This window comes from Parasteatoda tepidariorum, chromosome 2 (genome assembly GCF_982258835.1).
Source record: "Parasteatoda tepidariorum strain Cologne lab strain chromosome 2, Ptep-v5.0, whole genome shotgun sequence".
In the NCBI taxonomy this organism is placed as follows: Eukaryota; Metazoa; Arthropoda; class Arachnida; order Araneae; family Theridiidae; genus Parasteatoda; species Parasteatoda tepidariorum.
Window position 1 is genome coordinate 94,038,679 of NC_141756.1, and position 26,475 is coordinate 94,065,153.

General features: G+C 28.9%; 1 protein-coding gene across 1 annotated transcript in view; it reads left to right on the plus strand.

Annotated features, from left to right (window-relative positions):
• The first annotated feature begins 21,823 nt into the window (after nt 1–21,823).
• Nucleotides 21,824–26,475, plus strand: part of LOC107440757 (fatty acid hydroxylase domain-containing protein 2) — a 39,262-nt gene continuing 34,610 nt past the window's right edge. Inside the window, exon 1 of the mRNA XM_016053771.4 lies at nt 21,824–22,099. The gene's annotated coding sequence lies outside the window, so the exon portion shown is untranslated. The remainder of the gene's footprint in view (nt 22,100–26,475) is intronic.

Below are 26,475 nucleotides of genomic sequence, written 5' to 3' on the forward strand. Positions count from 1 at the left end.
GAAATGCTCGTTTTTGTCAACTCCATTTAAATGCTCTAAAAAGTAACAAAAATTAAAGTCAACAAAAAAGTGAAATGCACTATTTTATAGAGCGAAAAATTCTCTTTCGAATAACACAAAAGAATATGCCAAAACATTTCATTTTCAACGCAAATTTTTTAAATAAAGAAAAAAAACTCGGGAACTTATGCATCAACCAATACATGAAGGAAATAATTTTGAGTGTACTTTGCTGCCATCTACTGGAAAATTTGTGAAATAGTAAATTTTCTGTTTCGAACCATACTATAGAACACTTTAAGCAAAAGTAAAACTTATTTAAGTACAACTCACACCTTTAAGCAAAATCAAGAAAGTCTCAAGTGCGATGCTTGAAATCCATTTCTTGGTAAATACCTGCACAAAAATCGATCAGGCAAAAATTACAGTACACGATGTAGCCTCCTAATTGCTTCGTTTTGAATGCTTATTTGCCTCATAGGTACTGTGATCTCCAAAGCAAGGAATGAAATTCAACCTGTTTTATTACGTAACGAGCTTTGCTTTATACATTACCGGTAAAGTATGAAACGCCGGCATTCTATATAATGCCGGATGTTTTTAGGCAAGGTATGAAATATGAGAAATATTAGATACTTTCCCTAGACATTGCATATAATACCTAACATTCTATAGAATGAGAAATGCTATTTAGGCAAAGTATGCAAAAAAAGGCGTCCTGATGAGGTTATTATGTAAATGATGTGCATTTCTCAAAAATAAAAATTTTATTCTATAAAATGCCTAGACATTGTATATAATGCCGGATGTTTTTATGCAAGGTATGAAATATGAGAAGTATTAGATACTTTCCCTAGACATTGCATATAATACCTAGGCATTCTATAGAATGAGAAATGCTATTTAGGCAAAGTATGCAAAAAAGGCGTCCTGATGAGGTTATTATGTAAATGATGTGCATTTCTCAAAAATAAAAATGTTATTCTGGAAAAATAATGAGAGTGCTATTAAAAAAATTTATCCAAAATGCGTAAAGAAAAATTGAAGTTGTATAAAACATAATTTATGCCTTTCTTATTAAGGGAAACAAAATTTTCGTTAAAAAATTCACATCTAAGTCACAATTATTTTCAGTTGAGAAACAAATATTGCACAAAATATCCATTTAACACCTTTACTAACATGGCCACAGAAGGTTTTATACTTTGCCGATATTTCATTTGGCATTCTATAGAATGCCTAAGAAATGTGTGAAATATAAATCATTTCATACATTGCCGGATAGTTTCAGTTATTATATACAATGCCTAGGCATTGTATAGAATGTCGGATTTCAAATTTTGCCGGTAACATGCATATGAGGAAGAGAAAAACCTCTTCGCAAGCTTCAGAACCGGTTTTTGTTTATATACCGAGCAAAGGACTGGCTTTTATGAGGATTATTTACGCTTTTCATTTAAGCTAGGTTAACAGCTAACTAATAGTTTGTCTATATAAGGAACTCCCCTTACCATTCGTCTGGAGTAATGACGGTGACTATGGTTACGGGGTTTAACTATTTCACGAAGGGATGTTGGGTCATAATTTGAGCCAGGCTTAGCTCGAGTCGGCGAGAGAAAGGGAAACAGGGGAGAAAGACGCTCCCCTCTTTGAAATGAGATATTTCTTCTTTCCAAAGCCTTAGACTTCGTGGCAAGGGGGGTTCCTTCTATACATAAACACTAGCTAGAATGAAAACTTGACTTGTTGTCTATTACGTGAAGCACTTTGGCAGCTGAAAAACAAAATCTTGAGAAAATATTTATTTTTGACTATAACTGACTGTATTGTAATGTTTCGAAGTAAAGCTGTAATTAAAAATCTTTATAGTGTGCAGTTTTTTACTTTCATTCATATAATCTTTAATCTTAATATGGAATATATAATATATTACCACTAAAAAAGATTTTTAATAATTTATTCAAAAAATGATAATATTTGAATTCAAACAAAGCAATTGCCAATTTTAGTTAAAGCATAAAAAATTGGTTTGTTGCGTAAGCTTTAAAGTCTTATTAAATAAGAAGAAAACAAACCTTTTGCTTAAGAAACTTCTTTAACGACTTTAATCTCTTTTGAACATTCACTTTGGATTTTCAACAACTGAAATACAAGCAAAACAAGCATAACTCTGAAAACGACAGGAACTTTTTTCTTCTTTTACTATTTTAATGCTAGTTGAGAGATCTTTCTGCATTTCAAGAATAAGTTTCGAAACCCTAACTACTACAAGTCATTAAATATGAAGAATTTTTGGAAGAAATAAAAGTAGACTACATACAAATAATAGGCTTATTTATTTTCGGTCTCCCAACAGAAAACCACTTCTAAGGCTATTCTAAATAAGAACTGCAAATATTTTTTCTTAAATTATGATTAGTCAATTATATTATATTAATGACGAAGAAATATTGATCAATAAATTTGACAGTAATATTATTCCTTTTCATTTACCTTAAATATTAAGAAGGTTGTTATCAAGCAAAAATAAATGATATAGAAAGTTAAAAAGGATCTATACATAAGAAATGTATAAATTCTTTTGAATCGAAGAACAAAAGATTTTTTTTTTGATCTTCTTAACCTACTTCTTTTGTTATTTAAATTTAATAATCAATTTATAAGTTTTGAAAGAAATTCTACAAATCATGAAACATAAAGAATTTTCTGAAGAAATGAAAGCAAACTACATACAAAAAATAAGCTTATTCATTTTCGGTCTCTATACAAAGAACCACTTCTAAGGCTATTCTAAATCAAGCTGAATACGACTTACAAATACTTTTTTAAATTATGATTAGTCAGTTATTTTATATTAATGGAAAAAAATGGATGAATAAATTTGACAGCAATTAATTTTTCCTTATTTACCTTAAATATTAAGAAGATTGCTATCGTACAGAAATAAATTATATAGAAAGTTAAAAAGGATATATGCATAAGAAATGTATAGATCCTTCTGTACCAGAGAACAAAAAACAAATTTTTTTTGCTTTTTTTATCCTATTTTTTTTTTGTTATTTCAATTTAATAATCAAGGTATAAGTTTTGAAATAAATTCTGCAAGTCATTAAATAAAAACAATTTTCAGAAGAAATAAGAGTAAACTACATACAAATAATAAGCTTATTTATTTTAGGACTACCTACAGAAAATCACTTACAAAGCTATTCTAAATCTAACTGAATAAATTTGAAAAAATAATTTAAAATTATGATTAGTTAGTTATTATGGAAAATATGGATCAAAAAATTTGACAGTAATTATTTTTCTTTTTAATTACCTCAAATATAAGAAGATTGTTTTCGTGCAGAAATAAATGATATGGAAGTTAAGAAGTTAAGTTTTACATAAGAAATGTCTAGATCCTTCTGTACCAAAGAACAAAGCCTTTTCTTATCCTATATTCTTTGTTATTTCAACTTAATAATCAAAGCAAATTCTAAAAATCATTAAATATAAAAAAAGAATTCTGAAGAAATAAAATATTTAAAAACGAGCAATAAAATTCACTTAGTTTTCCGTCTCCTCTAGAAAACCACTTCTAAATATATTCTAGATATTGCTGAATAAGAACTGTAAGATTATTAACAACAACAACAAAAATATGATTAGTTACTTATGTATCATTTCTGAAAAAAAGGGATCAATAAAACTGGTAGTTAATATTTTTTCTTATTTCTTATTAAGTAATTAGAATATAGCAGAGATAGATATAGTAAAAATATAAATAGTATAGAAAAATCAGATGTATTTGTGAATACCAAATGATTGTAAGTTAACCCTTTGCTTACGGAAGCCCACGATTCTGGTCCACCTGTTATACCAGCCGTACTTTTTCTCTGTCTGTCTCTTTCATTAAAATGAGTGATAGTAAATATCTGTATCATCATTTGGTGCAAATCTGATATCATCATTTCGGCACATTATTTGGTATCATCATTTGGTCATCACTCTGACAAAGGAGACTAGGGAAGTGTGACTCGCCAATTTCGAAATAAACTAGTGGGATGTATGCCTTATAAGGAATAATTTAAGGGGGCAACATTCGTTTCGGCCCATAGAAGGTCCTATGAGAGATAAAAAATAATTCAATATATAGAAAAATCGATATTTTATTACTTCAATGCAGACTATTAGTTATTGTAATTATCTCATACTCCATTTAATTTGCAATTAATTGATTAATTAATCAATTATTTAGCAAATTAATTAACTAATTATTAATTAACACTAAAACTTTGCAGGTTCTTTTTCAAATTTTCATAATGTGAAATGATTTTCACACTAAACTTTTCTTGGCATAAAAACAAATTTTTTAAACACCTACTATGCCACATCACAAACATAAAATTAAGTATATAGAAATATTTACAAATCACATCATCAAAACGCGCTTCGCTCCTTCCTCCCACATACTAATCCTTTCTACACCACACTAATAGAAGACAGATTCTTTTTTTTTTTTTGATTAATTCTTAAGTTTTGTTCATATTTTGTAGCGCCATCTAGTGGTGGCAAACCTTACACCTCCCACCAAGGGAAGCACATGCGTCATCTTCAATGACCAGGTGCTGAAAGAAAGAGGTTAGTCACACACTCACCGGAGTCCTGTTCCTGAAATGAATATCTAATTTCTAGTTGAAGAGTGCACTATTTGATATAGTAAATATAAATGACTAACCAAGATCTTTAGCATATACACACAAAATTGAAACAAATACAACAAATCAGATAAAATACATGATATACGACTATTAATGATTACATTTATTATAACTAGAAAGTTTTCCTATTCATATGCATAAATAGTAAAAATGGAATGAAAATACGTACTAAAAAAATTAACTAGTTAAATGGAATGAAAATATGTACAAAAAAAATTAACTAGTCTTCAAAAGGTAAGCGAGAGAGGGCGTCTGCATTACCATGGTGAGCTCCCTTTCGATATATAATGCGTATATCATAACGTTGTAAGGCTAGAGCCCATCTAGCCAATTTTGTACCATGAGGTAATCCTTTAGTCAAAAATGTTAGTGGGTTGTGGTCAGAGACAACCTGTATCTGAGATCCAAAGATCCAACAATCAAACTTTTTCAATGCACTTAGCACAGCATAGGCTTCCCGCTCTATCGTGGACCAGTTTATTTGGCACGGTGTTAATTTTTTGCTGAAGAAAGCAATTGGATGTTCTGTGCCATTCTCGTCATTTTGTGCAAGGCAAGCTCCAACGATAGTAGCTGAAGCATCGGTATACAGCTGAAATGGGCGATTCAGCGCAGGGGTGTAGAGAGTAGGCATTTCAACTAAGTTTTTCTGTAATAACTGAAAAGAGTTTTCGGCGTCATTGTCCCAAGGAATCTTGTTAGCTATCTTCTTCTTAGTCAAGTTCGTTAAGGGTAGAACAATAGAAGAAAAGTTTTTTATGTAGTCACGATAATAACTAGCTAAACCTATCAGTCCTCGCAACTCTTTTTTAGTTGTAGGTCTTAACAATTTGGACATAGTTTCCATCTTTTGTGGATCAGGAGCATGCTTTCCAGAACCAATCACATGACCCAGGAATTTTACTTCGTTTTTCCCAAAATCGCACTTTTCTAAGTTGACGGTTAGTCCAACTTCTCTCAAGGTCTTAAAAACATTTTCTAAGTGCTGCATGTGATCTGACCATGTTTCTGAAAACACTGCCACATCGTCTATGTAAGATCGACAGTACTTCTGATGAGGGCTCAACACTTGGTCCATAGATTTTTGAAATGTGCTACCCGCATTCTTCATTCCGAATGGCATAACTTTCCACTGATAATGTCCAGTATGGGTAACGAAAGCTGTATAGTGTTTTGACTCTTCTTCCATAGGTATTTGCCAGTACCCTTTTGTGAGATCTAAGACTGATATAAAATGAGCTTTGCCTATCTCGTATATTAAATCCATCGCATGTTTCATTGGATATGCATCAGGTATTGTATAACTGTTCAAGAGTCTGAAGTCTATGCACAACCTAATGCTTCCATCTTTCTTCGCAACACACACCAGAGGATGCGCCCAATCACTATCACTCGGTTCTATCAAGTCCATTTCCAATAACTCTTTAATCTGACGATCCACTTCTTTCTGGAGGGCAATCGGCACTCTATATGGTTGTAATCGCTTCGGTGAACAATCTGCAGTAACTTTAACAGAGTGTCCTCTCACTTTGGCTTTTCCAGGACGTTTACAAAATATATCTTTATATCGTTGTAGTAGACTTTTCAACTGGTATTCTTGTTGGTCATTCAAGGTATTAGTCATTCGTTTTAATTCAATGTCATTATTTTTATTCCATGTGGTTTCTTTGTCCGTTGGAGCATAATACAATTCCCCAAAATCACTATCTTGATCAAATATAATTCCAACTTGTTCAACTCTAGCGATATAAGGTCTCAATTTATTTACATGTAATTCTCTTGTACTACCATCCTCCATTTCTACTAAACAGGAGTGGGGTCTAGTGAGCTTTACTACTTTGGCTGGTCCTATCCAGGTATTAAGCAATTTATGAGTTGAGGAAGGCATAAGAATCAGCACTTCGTCACCAACAGAAAAACTCTTTTCTCGGGATCTCATATTGTAGTGTGAAATCATACGTTCCTGATTTTTAGAACTATTTTCAGATGCTATTAAGTGGGCATCTTGCAGTTTCCTTTGCAATTGTTTCAAGTAATCTTCAACAGGACGAGCAGCATTAGTTGGAATTCCTCTTTCACCAGTCTAAAATTCTTTTAAAATGGCTAATGGTCCAGTTGGTAATCTTCCATAAACCAATTGATATGGTGACACTCCAGTGATTGCATGAGGTATTTCCCTATATGCAAAAAGTAAATAAGGAAGGTGAGCGTCCCATTCATTCCCATGTTCTTGGATGTTTTTGTTCAACATGTTTTTCAAAGTTCTGTTCCATCTTTCAACTGCTCCCATACTCTCAGGATGACCCGGAGTGGAAAATCTAGGAGAGACTCCCAGTATGTCATGAAAAGCTTGAGTTAACTGTGCTGTAAAATTTGTACCTTGGTCCGTACATATAGTCTTGGGGAAACCAGTCTGACAGAAAATCTTCATCAGCACATCGCAGGTAGTCTTTGCAGTAATATGTTTGACCGGTATGGCTTCCGCCCATCTTGAACACAAATCAATAGCGCATATGATGTACGAGTGTCCTCTTTTAGATCGGGGCTCTAAAGGTCCAATACAATCCACGCTCCAAACCTCAAATGGATTATTAGGCCTTACAATTGGCTGTATAGTAATTCTATCTCTATATGTTGTAGTTCTTCGTAACTGACATGGCTTGCATGCTTCACAAAATGTTTTCACGTCACTTTTTATTGAAGGCCAGAAAAATGAATATTTAATGCGTTGCTTAGTTTTCTGTTCTCCAAAGTGTCCAGCTAAAGGAATTTCATGAGCCATCTGTAAAACTTCCTTTCTTTTGCAATTAGGCAGAACAACTTGTTTTACCTTCTCCCCACAAACAACATCATTATGCATCAGCAAGCAATCTTCTACTTCGAATGATCTTTCCTTCTTAGTTGCTTTTTCCCATGCATCTTGTAACGTTACGTCCTCTTTCTGAAGTTTGATAAATTCCTTTCTCGTCTCACTGTCAAGATTAGAATCAACTTTGTTTTCTAGGTTGACCGGTTCTGCAAATAACTCTCTTTCTAAATATGATTCAGGTGTTTGATCTTCATTGACCTCGACATTTGCGACTTTGATTATTTGGGATTCATCATCCATTTTTATATTGAATATTCTCAAAGGAACAATTTCACTATCACCAAAAGCTGATACTAATTGGATTTGTCCTTCTCCAGCACTTTCAATGTCTTTTACTAAGTCCGCTCGCACAACAGAGATTTGTGCTCCAGAGTCTACAGTTCCTTTGAAGACAACATCACCACATTTGACTTTTACAGTCTTCAATTCATCAATATTCTGTGCCAAGAAGTTATAAGTGGATTTGGGAGTAGACATCTGTACTGTCATAATATTTTTCGTATTATCCTCAGCCTGCACTGCATTACTTTGGGCTTTAACTGGTAGAGGTTTGTTTCTTTGAGAATTCTGCTTACTTATGTTCCTATCCCTGCATTCTCTCAAATAATGACCTTCTTTGCCACAAGAAAAACATGTAGGTACAAAACGTGTTCGATTATATTGAGTTTCATGGCTGTTATTAGAATAAAAATTATTGTACTTGTGACTTGTCACTTTATCTTTATTTCCTATATTCATTTCTTCTTTATGGCGTGGTTGATTCCATTTATTCGAAGGAAAGGTCCTGTGAAAAGATTTCTCTTTACTGTTCAATGGCACAGCTGGTTTCTTGGTTTTCCGATGAATGTCCTCATATTCATCAAGCTTTTCCACAAGCACCTTTGGAGTTTTTATTTTAGACCAGTCATCTATGAAATGTTCACGTATCTCGGTGGGCACCTTCTTTTTCATTTGGTCCGTTATGAGAAGATCTTTAAGTTCATCAAAGGTTTGAATATTTAACCCATTAAGCCATTCCTCGCAAAAATTTCTAATTTCATAAAAGAAATCTTTCCAGGTTCCTTCGGGGTTCTTTTGATGTGTGACAAACATTTGGCGAAATTTTTCAGGGCTCATTTTAAATCTTTGAAGTAATAATTTTTTCACATATTCATAATCAGCCGCATCTTTTTCTGGTTCACGAGCAATAAGGCATACGATATCTGACGGTATAATACTCATAAAATGCGTCACCCAGCATTCCTTCGGTAAATTTAAGATTTTTGCTTGACGTTCGAACGAAACTAAGAATAAACTGATATCATCATTTTTTGAATCAAATTTTGGAATTAACTTATGTAAATCAATCTTGAATTGTCCAGATTCTTTCACCTCATTTTCATCTCCTGTTTTCATCTCGATTTGTTTCTTCCGAAGCTCGAATTCCATTTCATCCTTCCTTTTCTTTTCTTCAACTTCATCTTGCCTCTTTCGTTCCGCCATTTCAAATTCTTCTTTTCTTTTACGTTCTTCAATTTCAAGTTCTTCTTTTCTTATGCGTTCATTTACTTCGAGTGCTTCTTTTCCTTTACGATCGTCTATAATAGTGTTCAACAGTTCTTTACGAAAATCTTCATCGAAATTTTCATTCTTCAAGATGAGCTCTTTCAACTCAAACACTCTTAGATTAGTAACATTTTCAACCCCCATTTCTATTGCCATGAATTGCAAGTCTATTTTTAAGCCTTTTCCTAAAAACGCCATCTCGCACCTTATTATAATTAACTTAAACTAATTACTTTACCTTGGTTAAAAAAAATCTAAAAGTTTGATATGTAAAAGAAAAATAATAAAATTTTTTAAACTTTTTTTTTTTTACATATATCTGATTAAATTTAAATTCAGCCATATGCTATTATAATAAAAAAAAATTAGTAATATCCTATTGTAATGTATACACGTAATACCACACAAAAAAAATCTCTTCAAATGCAATAAAAAAAGGTCTTTTTAAATTAGAATTCTACTTAAAACAAACAACTTATTAAAATGCAATCCTAAAACAGAACTACAAAATTCTCGAAACATAAATTAAAATTTTATTAAAACGCAACCTTCTTAAGTTAAAATAATACCAAAGCAATTTGTAAAATAATAGCAAACTACTTCTTAAAATCAATTCAAAATCACTAATGAGAACATAAAAAAAATCAAAAAGCATTAGACCTCAAGAACACAGTAATAGTAATAAATCACTAGATAATATTTCTAGCAACAGAATAAATGTATATCTTTTATCAATAACAGAATGAAGTGAATACTTTTGACAAAATATTTCTCTTAATCACCACATCAAATTACTTTTCAAAACAAACTAATAAAATCTATCACTTTAAATATAAACATTCAATCGTATATTTATTATTCTTTTTCAGAGTCATAACTTTCCTTTTTTTTTAAAAAGAATGAATAAGAATTCACCAAAACAAAACAGCATTTCACTTACTAGACTTCTTTTTTTTCATTAATCATAAAACAGAATGCCAAATATCAAATCAGAAAACATATAAACTTTACTGATATATAATTTAATATTCAATAAACCATAAGGAGAAGATTTCATTTAAACATCTACCATCATTAAAAGCAGTTATACAATATTTCAGAATTACTAATTCCAAAGTCATAAATAACTCTTATAAAGTATAAACATTTCTTCAACTAAGAAACGAATTAATCCATTACTTCCGCTTTCGGAAAATAAGTTTCACTTTGTATGCTTAACTTTCTTTTTTAAAATCTTTAAAAAGCAATAGATTTTAGAATAAACTGCAACTTTATGCTTTTATACAGATATAAACACAGTAAATATATATTTTCGTTGATTAAAAAATAAGTTTTCTTAAGATTAGGATAATCTTTACACATTAAAACACAATAAAGTGATCAGGTTGATCAAAAGGTTTTGAATTGACCAGGACGGTCTCTGAACGAACGATAATATTAAACGTTTTAACCGGGATGGTTAAAATCTATATTTATTTATGATCAGGATTGATCAAATTTATATTTAGTAAACTAAATATAAAAACTACTTATCGTCTTGGATTGACGCATCTATTCTTTTTGTTTTGTTTTGAAAACAAAAGTTCCACCACATAAATTTAACTGATGTCAAAGAAACTATGAACTAAATATTAAATTCTTTATATTTTCGATGAAACATAAATACTCCTTTGAAAACTTTTGGAAACAATGATATATTTAGAACAAAGCGTTCTTTCTTCAAACCAAAACAAAAATGCGTTTTCTATGGCAGAAAACCTAAATGAAAATATGTTTTCTATGGCAGAAAACCTAAATGAAAATATGTTTTCTATGGCAGAAAACCTAAATGAAAATATGTTTTCTATGGCAGAAAACAAAAATTATTCCTTCTACAACGAATATTTAATACGATTCTGATGAATCAAAACTATACGATTCTGATGAATCAACCCAATAAGTTAAACTGTAACTTATTATTTTCATACAATTAATACCAATTATTCACAGTTCCAAAAGTAATCAAGGCTAATAATAATGCACTCTTACCATTATTTTAAATTTAACTAAAATTTTACTAGTGAGTGTGGACTCCTCTTACCTGGTTTCTAATGGAATCCTTCATTTCCTTGATTGGAAACCATATTTCGGTTTCAGCTAATTGCTAATTAATTAGCTAATTTCATCTAGAATTCCATCCTGCCGACTACGCCACTAAAACTTTGCAGGTTCTTTTTCAAATTTTCATAATGTGAAATGATTTTCACACTAAACTTTTCTTGGCATAAAACAAATTTATTTAAACACCTACTATGCCACATCACAAACATAAAATTAAGTATATAGAAATATTTACAAATCACATCATCAAAACGCACTTCGCTCCTTCCTCCCACATACTAATCCTTTCTACACCACACTAATAGAAGACAGATTCTTTTTTAATTAATTCTTAAGTTTTGTTCATATTTTGTAGCGCCATCTAGTGGTGGCAAACCTTACATTAACTATTAAGTAATTATTATTAAGTATTAAGTAAGTATTATTAACTATTAGGTAATTATTAATTAACTATTAATAAATTAATTATTAATTATTAATTAATTAATTATTAATTAACTATTAATTAATTATTAATAATTTATTAATAATTTATTAATTATTAATTAATTATTAATTATTATTAATTATTATTAATTATTATTAATTATTATTAATAATTATTAATTATTATTAATTATTATAAATTAATTATTGATTAATTATTAATTTGCAATTACATGCTCCAATTAATTAGGAAAAATTTTTGGAAGAAAAAAGTTTAAAAAACTTGATGCCAATTTTTTTTTTAATTAACCTAACAGGTTTTTCTGAAAAACTACAGATATATAAATTTTCGAAATCAATTTTGATAATAAATATGCATTATATAGTACGTGAAAGTACCACAAAATTAATTGGAGTATGAAATAATTACAATAACTAATAGTCTGCATTAAAGTAATAAAATACCGATTTTTCTACATGTTGAATTATTTTTTATCTCTCATATGACCTTCTATAGGGCCGAAACGAATGTTGCCCCCTAAAATTATTCCTCATAAGGCATACATCCTACTAGTTTATTTCAAAATTGGCGAGTCACTTCCCTAGTCTCCCTTGTGAGAAAGGTTATAGTTTATAAAACCGAATCTGCTTGCAAGTCCATTTCTGTACTTTAATTTTGCTTTATATATAAGTTCCGCGTTTCACTTTTGTATACATAACAGAAAATATATACTTTTTGAATATGTATCACACTCTTTATTAAAAATAATAATATGCAATTTAATAAAAACAAAAGGCTGATACATCACTTTCTATGCCATTACATGATGGCTCATAGAAATTTTAAACTTTTGTAGACCTCTGTATGTAATATAGTTATAACTTAAATTTTAAATGTAATCCCTCGATTCTTGGAACTTAAATATTTGAAAGGAAACTCCTTTTAAGTAATGGCGCAAAGGAATCCTCTTGAATAATATTCTTTGAGATACCATTTAAAGCGAAATTTTAAGTATTTAAATTAAATGCTCGGTTTCTCAATTAAACTCTTGCTTTGTGACATACCTCTCTTTTAGATTAAAAGGTCTAGGTAGTTATATGACTCATGCCATACACTCTTTCAATTAAATTAAGTTAATAATATGAAAAATGAATTTTATATATCACTTTGCTTTGAAAGAGTTTCTTTTTATATATTAAATAAAAAATTTTAGAAGTTGCTCATTAAAATGAACAAATAAAAAGAATTTTACAAAAAGTTTTTTATCATCATACAAAAAAATAACAGGCGTCTCTATTAATTTTAATATCTTGCCGTCAAGTTAGCTTTCAGGAAAGAATTAATTAAGCAGAGTAGTTCTGAAAATAAAATAAAAAATTTTAAAAAAATATAAAATTTATAGTTTTTTAAATTTATTTTCAAATATTACTTACTTTATATTAAAGAAAAAAGAGAGTTGCATGTCCCGAGCAGCACGTTAGCTTTATCCATAAAAGCACTTTTTTTATGAAAAAAGATAATAAAATATTTTTATAAACCTGTTTTTTGCACTTTTTTTTACGTGAACAAAATATTTCTAAAAACTTATTTTAGAGAAATTAATGATCAGGATGATCACATATGTTAATGGTAAATATTTTATTCCCATGATATGTAATTATTAATTAAGATAGTTCTGTTTGGTTTAAGACTTCAACAACAACGTAGACATTTTTTCTTATAAAAGCAAGTAATTTTTTTTTAAATTTGTTTTAGAGAAAAAAAGAAACTTTTTTTCTAAAAGAGTATAAAAATACTTCTGAAATCTGATTTTCGGAAAAATAATGCTCAGGGTGAGATGAATAAGTTAATAGCAAATACTTTATTTCCATCATCTGTAATTATTGATTCGGATAGTTCTGTTTAGTTTAAAACTTTAGCTATAACATAGAAATTTTTTCTTTTAAAAGCAAGTAAAAATTATTTTTTCTATTTATTTTAGAGAAAATAAGACGCATTTTTTTCTTAAAGCGTTTACAAAGTATTTTTAAAATCTGCTTTTCGGAAAAATAATGCTCATAATCAGACGAATAAGCTCATCGTAAATATTTAATTCCCATGATATGTAATTTTTTATTGAGATAGTTTCTAACAGGCTAAGTTTAGTTCTGATTGGTTTAAAATTTTAGAAACATTTTCACTATAAGAACGAGGACAAAATATTTCCAGAAACTTATTTTAGGGAAAATTAGGTGCTTTTCTTCTAAACACGTGTAGAAAATATTTCTAAAAACTGGATCTTAGGGAAAATAGTACACAGGATGAGATGAATAAGATAATGATAAATATTTTACTCCGATGATGTGTAATTACTGATTTGGATAATTAACAGGTTACGATTAGGTTAACGTTACGTTAATAGGTAACGTTTTATTGGTTCAAAACTTCTCCAACAGTAATGGCATTTTTTATATATATAAAAAGGAATATAAAATATTTTTTAAGAAACTTTCTTTTGGGAAGATCAGGCCCTTTTCTACTAAACACTTATACAAAATATTTCTAAAAACCAATTTTGGAGGAATAATGCCTAGGATTAAACAAATATACATGAATAATGACTATTTCATTCCCTTGGTATGTTTTCGTAAACTTTTTACCCAACAATAAAAGCCTTTTTTCTCATTAAAATAAGCAAAATTATTTTTTAAAATTAATTTTTAGAAAAAGAATTCTCAAGTGTACAAGAATGATAAATAAGTTATTCCCTTGGTATGTATTGGAATTTGTTTTATTGCTTTAATTAGGTTAGGTTTAGTTCTGATTGGTTTAAAGCATTAAAATCAACAAAACATTTTTTCTTCCAAACATAGTTCCAACAAAAAAAATCAAACATTGCTAAAAACTAATTTTAGTCAAAATATGGCTAAGCATGATATTAATGAATGATAAGTTTTTCTTCTATTTCCCTGGTATTTATAAATTGGTTTTGATAAAAAGATTATCATAATTAAGAAAAAAGTATGTACACTCATCAAAATAACATAAACCCCTAAAATTATTTAAATTTTCCAATGAAGAATAATGTTAAAAATCTAAATGAAAAAATAAGTCCACAGTACATGAAAGAAATTTCACTCTCTTTCGAAATATTTCTTCTAAACAAATATCATTTTTATCAAACTTTCATTCTACCCGCATAAAATTTTCTTTTAAATTTCGATATTTGACTTTTTAGAAGTACAACGAATTTTTAATTCGATTTTATTTCTAAAAATTATTATTATATTTAAATTTTCCAATAAAGAATAATGTTAAAAATCTAAATGAAAAAATAAGTCCACAATACATGAAGGAAATTTCACACTCTTTCTGAATATTTCTTCTAAACAGATACCATTTTTATCAAACTTTCATTCTACCTGCATAAAAATTTCTTTTAAATTTCGATATTTGAATTTTTCGATGTACAACGAATTTTTAATTCGATTTTATTTCTAAAAATTATTATTATATTTAAATTTTCCAATAAAGAATTATGTTAAAAATCTAAATGAAAAAATAAGTCCACAATACATGAAGGAAATTTCACTCTCTTACTAAATATTTCTTCTAAACACATACCATTTTTATCAAACTTTCATTCTACCTGCATAAAAAAATTTCTTTTAAATTTCAATATTTGAATTTTTCGAAGTACAACGAATTTTTAATGCGATGTTATTTCTAAAAATTATTATTATATTTAAATTTTCCAATAAAGAATAAAGTTAAAAATCTAAATGAAAAAATAAGTCCTCAATGCATGAAGGAAATTTCACTCTCTTACTAAATATTTCTTCTAAACAGATACCATTTTTATCAAACTTTCATTCTACCTGCATAAAAAAATTTCTTTTAAATTTCAATATTTGAATTTTTCGAAGTACAACGAATTTTTAATGCGATGTTATTTCTAAAAATTATTATTATATTTAAATTTTCCAATAAAGAATAAAGTTAAAAATCTAAATGAAAAAATAAGTCCTCAATGCATGAAGGAAATTTCACTCTCTTACTAAATATTTCTTCTAAACAGATACCATTTTTATCAAACTTTCATTCTACCTGCATAAAAAAATTTCTTTTAAATTTCAATATTTGAATTTTTTGAAGTACAACGAATTTTTAATTCGATTTTATTTCTAAAAATTATTATTATATTTGAATTTTCCAATAAAGAATAATGCTAAAAATCTAAATGAAAAAATAAGTCCACTATACATGAAAGAAATTTCACTCTCTTTCGAAATGTTTCTTCTAAACAGATAAAATTTTTATCAAACTTTCATTCAACCTGCATAAAAAAATTTCTTTTAAATTTCGATATTTGAATTTTTCGAAGTACAACGAATTTTTAATTCGATTTTATTTCTAAAAATGAAATATACAAGCACAATTTAATGAGAAAAAAATCTCATTCCATAGCAAATTACCCCAAACAATATTTTATACATCATCTTCGAAGTGAGGAAGTACGTTGTTCATTGCATACGGCATGAAAAAAAAAACTTCCTTGATTGAATGTATGTATTCCTCTATTTTTCTTTCAACTGCATGCTTCCTGATCAGCTAAAATAAGTTATTTCTTTGCCTCTAGTTATCGACTCGGGAAATATCATATCATCCTCTGAGTTTAGATTGTAGGGCATCAGAGCTGAGAAAAATGCTGAATTATTCATGAAATACGCGGGAGTTCACCACAAACTACCGCGAAAGAAAAACTTTAAATTTAAGAAAAGTAGGTGAGTAGAGAAAAACTTGGGAAGTCGAATTATGAATTGGAGTCGAAATTCATTATTCAAAGAAACGTATGTGCAAATTAAATGTACTCTTACATTTTCGAAAACTGGAACCCTCCAGGAGTTCAATGAAACAATATTATAGAAACGACATTTGAGTTTAAAGGAAAATGTGCGTTATTATTGCTGTTATAGAAAAAACTAGTACTTTTTAGAAAAAAATTTTAAAAAAAATTATGATTTTAAGAATAAGAAAGAAGCATAGATTAATATAGCTTGTAAGTAAATAAATACTACTTCCTCTTCTTTTATTATTATTATATAATTTTATGTTGTTTTTTTTAAAAAATAAGAAAAAAAGAGAGATTAGTGCGGTTTGAAAATAAATAAATACTACTTTCTCTTCCATTATCATTATTATTATAGTTATTATCTTGGTAAACAATAATATACCTCGTTATTATTGCTATTATAGAAAAAAACTAGTGCTTTAGAAATTGTAAAAAGAAAAAAAATTTATGATTTTAAGAGTAAGAAAAAAGCATAGATTAATATAGATTGCATGTAAATAAATACTACTTCCTCTTCTTTTATTATTATTATATAATTTTATGTTTTTTTTAAAAAATAAGAAAAAAAGAGAGATTAGTGTGGTTTGAAAATAAATAAATATTACTTTCTCTTCCATTATTATTATTATTATTGTTATTGTTATTATCTTGGCAAACAATAATATACCTAAATTCTGGTTGCCAAGGTTATTATATAATTTTATGCTTTCTAAAAATAAGTAAGTAGGATCGATTAATATGGTGTACAAATAGTACTACTTCCTCTTGCCTTATTATTATGATTATTATGACTTTGTTTAATATTATTATTATTATTATTATTATGAATTTCATTATTAGTATTATTATTATTTTGACGACTTAAACAATTTTTGTAAATAAAAGCAATTTTTTATATTATATAATGAACATATAATATTATTAAATGATGTTGTAATATTTAAAATACTACTCTATTATGTATGTGAGGTCATTACTTTCCTTTAACTTTCAGTGTACATCTCATATATCTTCATGACTTTTTCGAGTATAAACAAATTTACGCGAGCATCTTATAAATTATGCAAAACTGAAGCTTAATTTTAAGTACAAAAAAGGATTGTAAAATTTCACTTTACTTTCAATCGCGGTTATTTCTCCACTTTTCTACATAAGGGAGAACAAAACAGTAAAATTTTCAACAAAAAAATTAAAACAAATTATTGCATTTTTCAATAGTTTATATTTTAAAAATTATTGTACCAAAATATTGCACTGATTTTCGTAAAAACGCGAAAGTTACAATGTAATATGCCAAGCGCGGCACGTGGAGACATGCATGAACAAGTTGACTTCTGCTCTCATTTGATTAATGGATTTTCTTACTCCTATAAAAACAATTCAATTACTATTATTCCAACTATTTTATTGAAATAATTTATGTAAAGTATGTAAGAAAAAGAATTATGGTATTTTCAATGTAAATGGGAGAAATTGCGACTTATTTAGCTGTATTACAGCAAAACCGCAAAATTTCAGTTGCCATTCTAAAAACATATGACATGAGTATAAAAACATGTCACATGAGGGTAGATCGACAAAAAAAAGGGCTAGACTAGCACTTAATACTTTTGAAAAATAAGGGAGGGGGGAGCATCTTATGGTACTGGTACTGAAGCATTATAGTTATTTACAAAATTTAATTTATTTATATGGATTATTGATCACAAAATTTTCGACACAATTTTCTCGAAATTATGTTTCTTGTACTTGCTGTATCTCTACCCAGAACAATTTTCACCGATTTACTTCAAATTTCGACACAAGTTCACAATATATAAAGTTTTCGGTTGTTGTTGTTGTTGACGCATGCCTGTTTTTGGCAGAGGGGGTGCGATTGTTCTTGTTTTCCAGTGGCGCCATCTATGGCCAAGAATTCGACTTCTGCCACATTCATACGTCACACCCGTTTATAGGGCGGACCCATTCATACATTCATTCCTTCATCCACAGATCGTAATTTTGACCTGAATCAGAGAACGATCAATCTCCAATTCAGTACCCCCAGAGGTATTGATTTGTTATGGGAATATGGAGGACTTTGAGACTCGACAGATTTAACGTGCATGAGTCACCATTTATTACACGGGGAGTCTTCGGCCAGCAAGGATCGAACCCACGACCACTTGGACATGGGCCCAGTGCCCTACCAACCAGGCTATTCCGGCCCAAAGTTTTCGGTTTCACGTAGTGAAAGTAGGCCATTTTTTTAACTGGCTTGACTGGGGGGTTTTAAGTAATTTATTTTGTATCATTTTTTGAATTTTCATACAAAACACTGCCAATTCCGAAAAAAAACTTACTTTTTTTAGAAAATCTTACGTGCAATGAAAACTACTTTCATGTAGTTGGTTAATAAAAACTACATTCTTGTAGCACAAAAACAAAATCAAATTATGATTTTTCTTTCTACTTATGAGAACACAGCAAGTTAAAAAAATAAGTTTAAAAAATAAGTTTTAAACATTGTATTGTACAATCTCCAATTTTTTATTATTTTTTTTAATTTGTAATATGATGTGACCGATCTCATAACTTAACTGGCAACAAAAACTACATTCTCATAGTACAAAAACGGATCAAATTATGATTTTTTTTCTACTTATGAGTACAGCAAGTTAAGGGAAGTTTTAAAAATTAGTTTTAAACATTGTATTGTACAATCTCCAATTTTTTATTATTTTTTTTAATATGTAATATGATGTGACCGATCTCATAACTTAACTGGCAACAAAAACTGCATTCTCATAGTACAAAAACGGATCAAATCATGATTTTTTTCTCTACTTATGAGTGCAGCAAGTTAAGGGAAGTTTTAAAAATTAGTTTTAAACATTGTATTATACAATCTCCAGTTTTTTATTATTATTTTTTACTTATGATTTGATGTGTCCGATCGCATAACTTAACTGGCAGCATAACTACATTCATATAGTACAAAAACGGATCAAATTATGGGTTTTTTTCTTTTTTTGTACTTATGAGTACAGCAGGTTAAGGGGAGTTTAAAAAATAAGCTTTAAACATTATATCATGCAATCTCCAATTTGTTATTATTTTTTCTTATGTTAGCAAAACGGATCAAATTATTATTTTTTTTCTACTTATGAGTACAACAAGTTAAGGGGAGTTTTAAAAATAAGTTTTAGACATTGTGTTAAACTATCTCCAATTTTGTATTACTTTTTTTAATTTATAATATGATGTGACCTATCGCATAACTTAACTCACAACTCTCTCTAATTTTGCAGAAATTTCTTAGAATCAGACTGCATTCAGCTTGAGACAAGAGCTTCAGTAATTCATTCCCTTTTCATTTTCTCACATGCACTGTCGAAAACAATGAAAACCTCTTTCAAATTCTCAAACGTTTCTCATTTGTTCACAAACCAATTTCTTATCTCAATTCCTCTGGGATTTTAAAATTTCGGAAAGCTTACTTATTTGAAAATATCTCTTTTTTCAACTACCAATCTTCAGATTATATTCCGAGTGCCTTCCTCCTCCCAAATCGACTGTCAAAACATCGCATTTAAAATTCGAATGCTACTCTGATTCGACAAAGTTAAGAACGAAAATCATGGCAAATGTGAAAGTGAATTTCATGTAGTGACACTAAGATTTTGCTTTTAACTTTTTGAAAGCAGAAAATGTCACCGTGCTTTGACTAAATTCTGCTGATTCTGTCAGTATTGCATTATGCTTTATTTTTATAAACATTGCTGGAGCATGCACAAAAATAGTTTTCTTGTATTTTATAAATTGTAAACCATATACAAATTGTCAGGAGAGGAAAAAGGTTATATTTTTAATTATGTTAAAATAAGGTTTTAAATATGTATAGGTACTTTTTATCTTGTTATGTCATACTAGAAAATGTATCACTTATTTTGTTCTAGTTTATCATTTTGTGTGCTTGAATGTTAGTCATACCATTTTAATCCCATATCAAGAAGAATCTTGGCTTAACGCCATTGCAAAAAATGTTTAATTTTCTAATTATTGTTGACGTTGCGTTATGTCGCGTTTATTTAACAAGTGCTTGGTAACTATTTATATTGTAATATTTTTTAAACAACGCATAAAATTTGTGTTTAAAACTATTCCAAAAAGTATATTAGTTATTATTATAATTTTAAGTTTCCAACTTACTCAAACTTTGATTTCCAAATCGTGAAAATTAATAAATTACAAGAATATCTGTGATTATATGCCTTATTTTTAAAATCAATATCATTACCCTTTTTGAAGTGATACTTCTTATGCGTCTTCCAACAAGGTTACATTAAACGTTTAACGCTACATTTTTATTGACCGAGAAATCACGTGTTTTCCCTCATTCATTTCCATATTGTTTTGGTTCTCACTGGCATAAAAATAATAAAAGTCATAAAAGTATTGTTTTTCTATAAATATTTTAGTTTGATTTGATACACATATAATTTAATAGGGTAGCATTTTTTATTTTCAAACTTAGTGGATAACAATTGTAAAAAATGAGTGAAAACAATCTCATGGACAATGCAACGGATTTAAGGTTATGTCAATGTACGTCTCTTGTGAATATCAATTGATTGTTAGGTTTTCTCTTTTCTAATTGCCATTTATATTTCACCAAATGCAGCCATGAGGGATATTAAATTATTTATCGCAAAATCTTTATTGCCACTATCCACTGCAGGTTCACAAGTTCTGGCAGACGTTACTGGTGAAGAAATTGATCATTGTGAGCGGCCTGTGATCCTTACAGGAGTTTTTAATATGAATTTCTCGTTACCTGAAGCTGAAACATTATTAACCTTCCTTAAAGACAAATTTGGATTGGAAATGATAAATGGTAGGAATGATCCAACAACCAAAGGGGGAACTACCATTGATGCAGTTTTCGCAAGAAATATTGAAAAAAATAGAACTCAAACATTTCGTATCTTACTTTAGTTATCATAATCCCATTGTAAATGTTATAGGTTTGGATATTTCTCCACTCGAAAATGATAATTAAAAGATGCGATCAATTGTGAGTTGTAAGCAGGGGTTAATAACTAACAATATGATTTCACTAAAAATCTATTTCTACCCCCTCCTATTTTCATTTCCACATTACGAAGTTTCACTTCTTCCGCGCGGGGGGACGCACTATTTTTTTTTTCTACTATGGCCTAACCTAAAACATTTCCTTGTGATGTTTCTTTTTCACGTTGATTGGTCCCATGCTCTGTATTTTATTTCACCTTAAAATTAAAAAAAAAAAAGTTACTTTTTACAACTGCAAAAATACTTTTTCGTGTGTATACACACAACTTTCAGATTTCCTGTGCCCATTAATCGAGAACGCTTTCTTGTGTTGCATAAATAAAGATCATAGAGAAAAATAATGAAGCTAATCAAAGGAATCTATCTTTCATGACCTCGATTTCATCAAGGGTATATTATAACCCGTCGTTTCGAAGTCCGCGTCTCCAGCTGAGCGACTGCTCATTCCTATTTACCTTCAATGAAATATACACAAAAAAAAGTTTCTGCCGCAATGCTCTCAATAGCATGCTTTAAAACACACGCTTAATTAGCAGCAACTCTGAATGGTAAGTTTTGAATATCTTTTTCTTCTGTAACAAAATATTTTTATATGAACATATAATATTTTTTATAAATATATAATAATTTTTTATGTTTAATAATTATAAAAATAATGATTTTAATAGTTTATGATTCTTATGATTGATAATTATAAAAATAATGATTTTTATGGTTTTCATGGTTAATAATTAAAAAAATGATTTTTAAAATTCATGATCATAGTGATAATCATAAATTTTTAAATTGTTAGTCATTAATTATTAATAATTATATTAATAATTTTATAACAAATTTATAATAATTATTAAAAAAAGTATTTTACACTTAAATAAAAATAGGATAGATCTCCCTTAAAATGCAATCAGTAAGGTAAGTTTTGAATATCTTTTTCTTCTGTAACAAAATATTTTTATATGAACTTATAACAATTTTTTATAAAAATATAATAATTTTTTTTGACTCATAATTATAAAAATAATGATTTTTATAATTTATAATTTTTTAAGATTAATAATTATAAAAACAATGATTTTTGTAATTTATGATTTTTGATGATTAATACTTAAAAAAATAATGATTCTTAAAATTTATGATTATAATAATAATCATAAATTGTTAATCATTAGTTATTAATAGTTATAGTAATAATTATACAATTAATTTAAAATAATTATTAAAAAAAGTATTTTACACTTAAATAAAAATAGGATAGATCTTCTTTAAAATGCAATCTATTTTTTGTTCACATCTGTTTATGACTTTACTATTTAGCCTTATTTGTCTTCAGAGAGATGTTATTTGGGGGGGAGGGGATGTGAATTTTATTTTCAAATTAATTGAGCTGAGAAAAAAATAAAAATGCAACGTTTTAAAGTATTTCGAAAATTATAACTTTCCTCAACAGTTAAAGCATGCATTCAAGCGATTATTACAAAATTAATTTTCCAGAGACATCTTCTTTGTTTTGGTGCATTTTTATTTTTGGTGCCTACAAAACAATTAAATAAACAGAAGGTGCCTTACAACGCTTTAAACTCTTCTTCCAGAATAGAATCTTGCATTAAAGTAGTTTTAACAAAATTAGTCTTCCAGATACATTATTCAATTTAAATATATCTTCCTTTTTTTGTGCATATTTATTTTAGGGGCCTATATGACAATTGCATAAACAGAAATTTCTCCACAATTATTTCAAAATCGATCGGCAGCATTGCATCCTTTATCTTTTATTACAACAATGAAAAACAGCTTTGTAGCAGGCTTTTTTGTATTAGACTTAATACAACCACTAGCATTTAGCTTCTGCGTTTTAATTTATGTTAAATTGTAGGTCACAGCTTTTTTTTTAATTTCATTTTGAATCAATAAATTTCAAAATTTTAAAAAAACATTTTTTTAATTGTATAACTTTTTCAATAAATACATTGACTGCAAAAAAATCAAAAGAAAAAGAGTTCAATAAAATAATATCTAAAATTAAATTTTAAAATTATGGATGGCTATATTTGTTATTAGCAGTCCACTTTATGTTTACAGACAGACCAAAAGGTGAATATTTAAATTCATAAAAAAAATTCGAAATTTAAGTATTCTGAAACATTTTCAATTTATATTTATCTGCAAGAAAAATATTTTCGAAATTGTTTTTTAAAAAAATCAATGTACCAACTTCTTCAGTAATTTAACCTACTCCTTTTGGGGGCGTTTTCACAAAAACTGAAAATTCCATCAGAAAAAGAAACATTTTCTCGAAAACTATTATTTCAATACATCTGAATTTAATCGTATGTATTCATTACGCTATTATATGAAATATTTTCCAAAAAAAAAAACTTAAACGGAATTTTATCAATAAAATTGGGTAATTTTTTTTTATTCATACTTTGAGAAAAAAAAATTTTCTGATTTTCTTCATTATATGTTAACCGTGTTTATCATTTTTCCTAGAAACATCATTATGAGGAGAAAATAACAAAGAAGAATAGATAAACAAAAATAAAAATATTTTTCCTTTCCTAAAAACAAAGCTATAAATTTTAAAATATTTTTGGGCTGGCTGTAATGATATTACTTGCATTAATAAAATATACAGCTCCTAACTCATATTAGAAAAGCCAACTTTTAAAGAAACTTGTAAGAAAATGTGAAGAAAAAATTTAAGCGAAGTCCTTAATGATTCCTATTTCGTCATGCAAAGGTTAATCATCCTTTCAAGAAAATATTTGCCAGCGTTTCTTGAAACTATTCACCCAAGAAAAATGAGAAAAGGCCACAATTATAATGCCTTAGACTTGAACAGCAAAACTATAACTTTTAACTACATGTACTGTCGATCCTCGCCGGCCGAAAACTCCCCGTGTAGTAAATAGTGACTGATGCACGTTAAATCTGTCGAGTCTCAAAGTCCTCCATGTTCCCACAACAAATCAATACCTCTGGGGGTACTGATCCAGGAGTTTCCTTGTCTTCTGGATTGGTTCAAAATTACAAGGCTACGGAGTTGAACGTTAATAGTCGTAAACCCATGAAATTGGGTCGGCTGTTCAACGACGGTTATGAAATAAAACTACATGTACTGAGCCATGGTGGCTCAGGGGATAGAGCGTTCGCCTTCCAATGAGGTGAACCGAGTCCGAATCCCAGCGATGGCTGGTTGATACGAATTCCGTCCCCGGCTCGCACCGATTACAAAGCTGACAGAAAAATATCCTCAACAGTAGACGGATCATGGGTTAGAGTCCCCTTACCGTCAGGCTAAACATGGGAGACTTTCGTGGTCTTCCTCTCCATGTAACTCAAATGCGAAAAGTTCTCCAAGAAAGCAAATTTCTCCCAATACTTGATCAAGGAGTTCCCTAGTCATCTGGATTTTGTTCAAATTACAAGGCTACGGAGTTGAACATTAGTAGTCGTAAACCCAAAAATTGGGTCGGGTGTTCTACGACGGTTATAAAATCAAAACTACATATGGCATCTTGCTTTATCTGGGCTTTAGTACGGTAACAACCTTATTTCTTTTTATCGAGATGAAAATCATTGGAATCGATTTACTCTTAAAATCAGAAAATTTTTACTGGCTAAAATAATGCCATGGGGTAACATTTTATCTATCATCAAATTAGATGACAAAGTTTTTGCACCATTTTTTTTGCACCAAAGTTTTTGCACCAAAAGTTTTGCGCTATTTTTATAACTTACATAACTCAATAACAGCCGAAAAAATGCCCTAACAGTAATAAATAACTGTTGGAAGCTCACAACCGATATATAAATAGCATATCGCCAAAGAGAGTTATTTAATGTGACGACAGAGCTTTCGAAAGACAATCTCATCGATATTCTTTCCCAATGTTCGCATTTTATTTGAAGTCATCATTTTTCTCTTCAAAAATTTCAGTTTATATAAAACTAAATTTAAATTTATTTTACAAAGTTATTTGTGTTTGTTTTTTGTACCTCTGTGCCAATTGAAGCGAAGCAAAAGAGAAAAATATCACCAGTAATTAGAAGTAACTATTTCTATTGTGACTTGTTAATTGTTGTCTGCGACCGAAGGTCAACTCGCGTTTACGGAACGAAACAATGGGGCGGGAAAGTCATTTCATACAGATCAGTGTCAAGATATGGCCACACAACACGGGAGTATAACTAATACAAAGATCAAGAAAAAAATAAATTAATGAAATGCGAAATGCACTGATAAAGCTTAATTTATTTCTTTTTTTCCACATACTACTTTGATATTTTCTAGATCTGAGGTCACCACATAAATTTTTTAATGTGGAATGTTTATCTTATTATTCATTATGAATATTAATTTTATTATGTTCCTTACATTATCAATTATGGAGCTCATTTTAATTTTCAATTCATAGTTTCTTTAAAAAAATTTATTGTTCATTGCCCTTCCTGTACTGTTTTTAAAAAGAATAGTCGTCTATGGTCTCATTTTGCATGATTTCGGCAAATATTTAATTGAAACGTACTGCTATGAGAAAAAAGCAGTATTCGTCAAAACAATGGTAACGGAAAGAGGAGAAGTGTGGAAAGTGGAGAAATTACGCATCCTTGAAAAACCTTTCATATTGACAAAGAGTTAAATATGGGCCAGTATCCATTATTCCAAAAGTGATCTAACAGCCCAAAAAAATTTTTCATTATTGAAAGCTTTGTTTTTACGTGAATTCCATAATGCTCTTAGTGTGGGGAAAAATTATGGTCTACTAATTCTACTTTATTGATGACACTGAGTAATGATCGGAATAATAAAAATAAATAAAATATTGCCCGAATAATGAAAAATACGGTTACTAACGCATATTAGAAAGTTTAACATAAAAAAAGGAGAGAAATATGAATAGAAAACAGATTTACATTACGT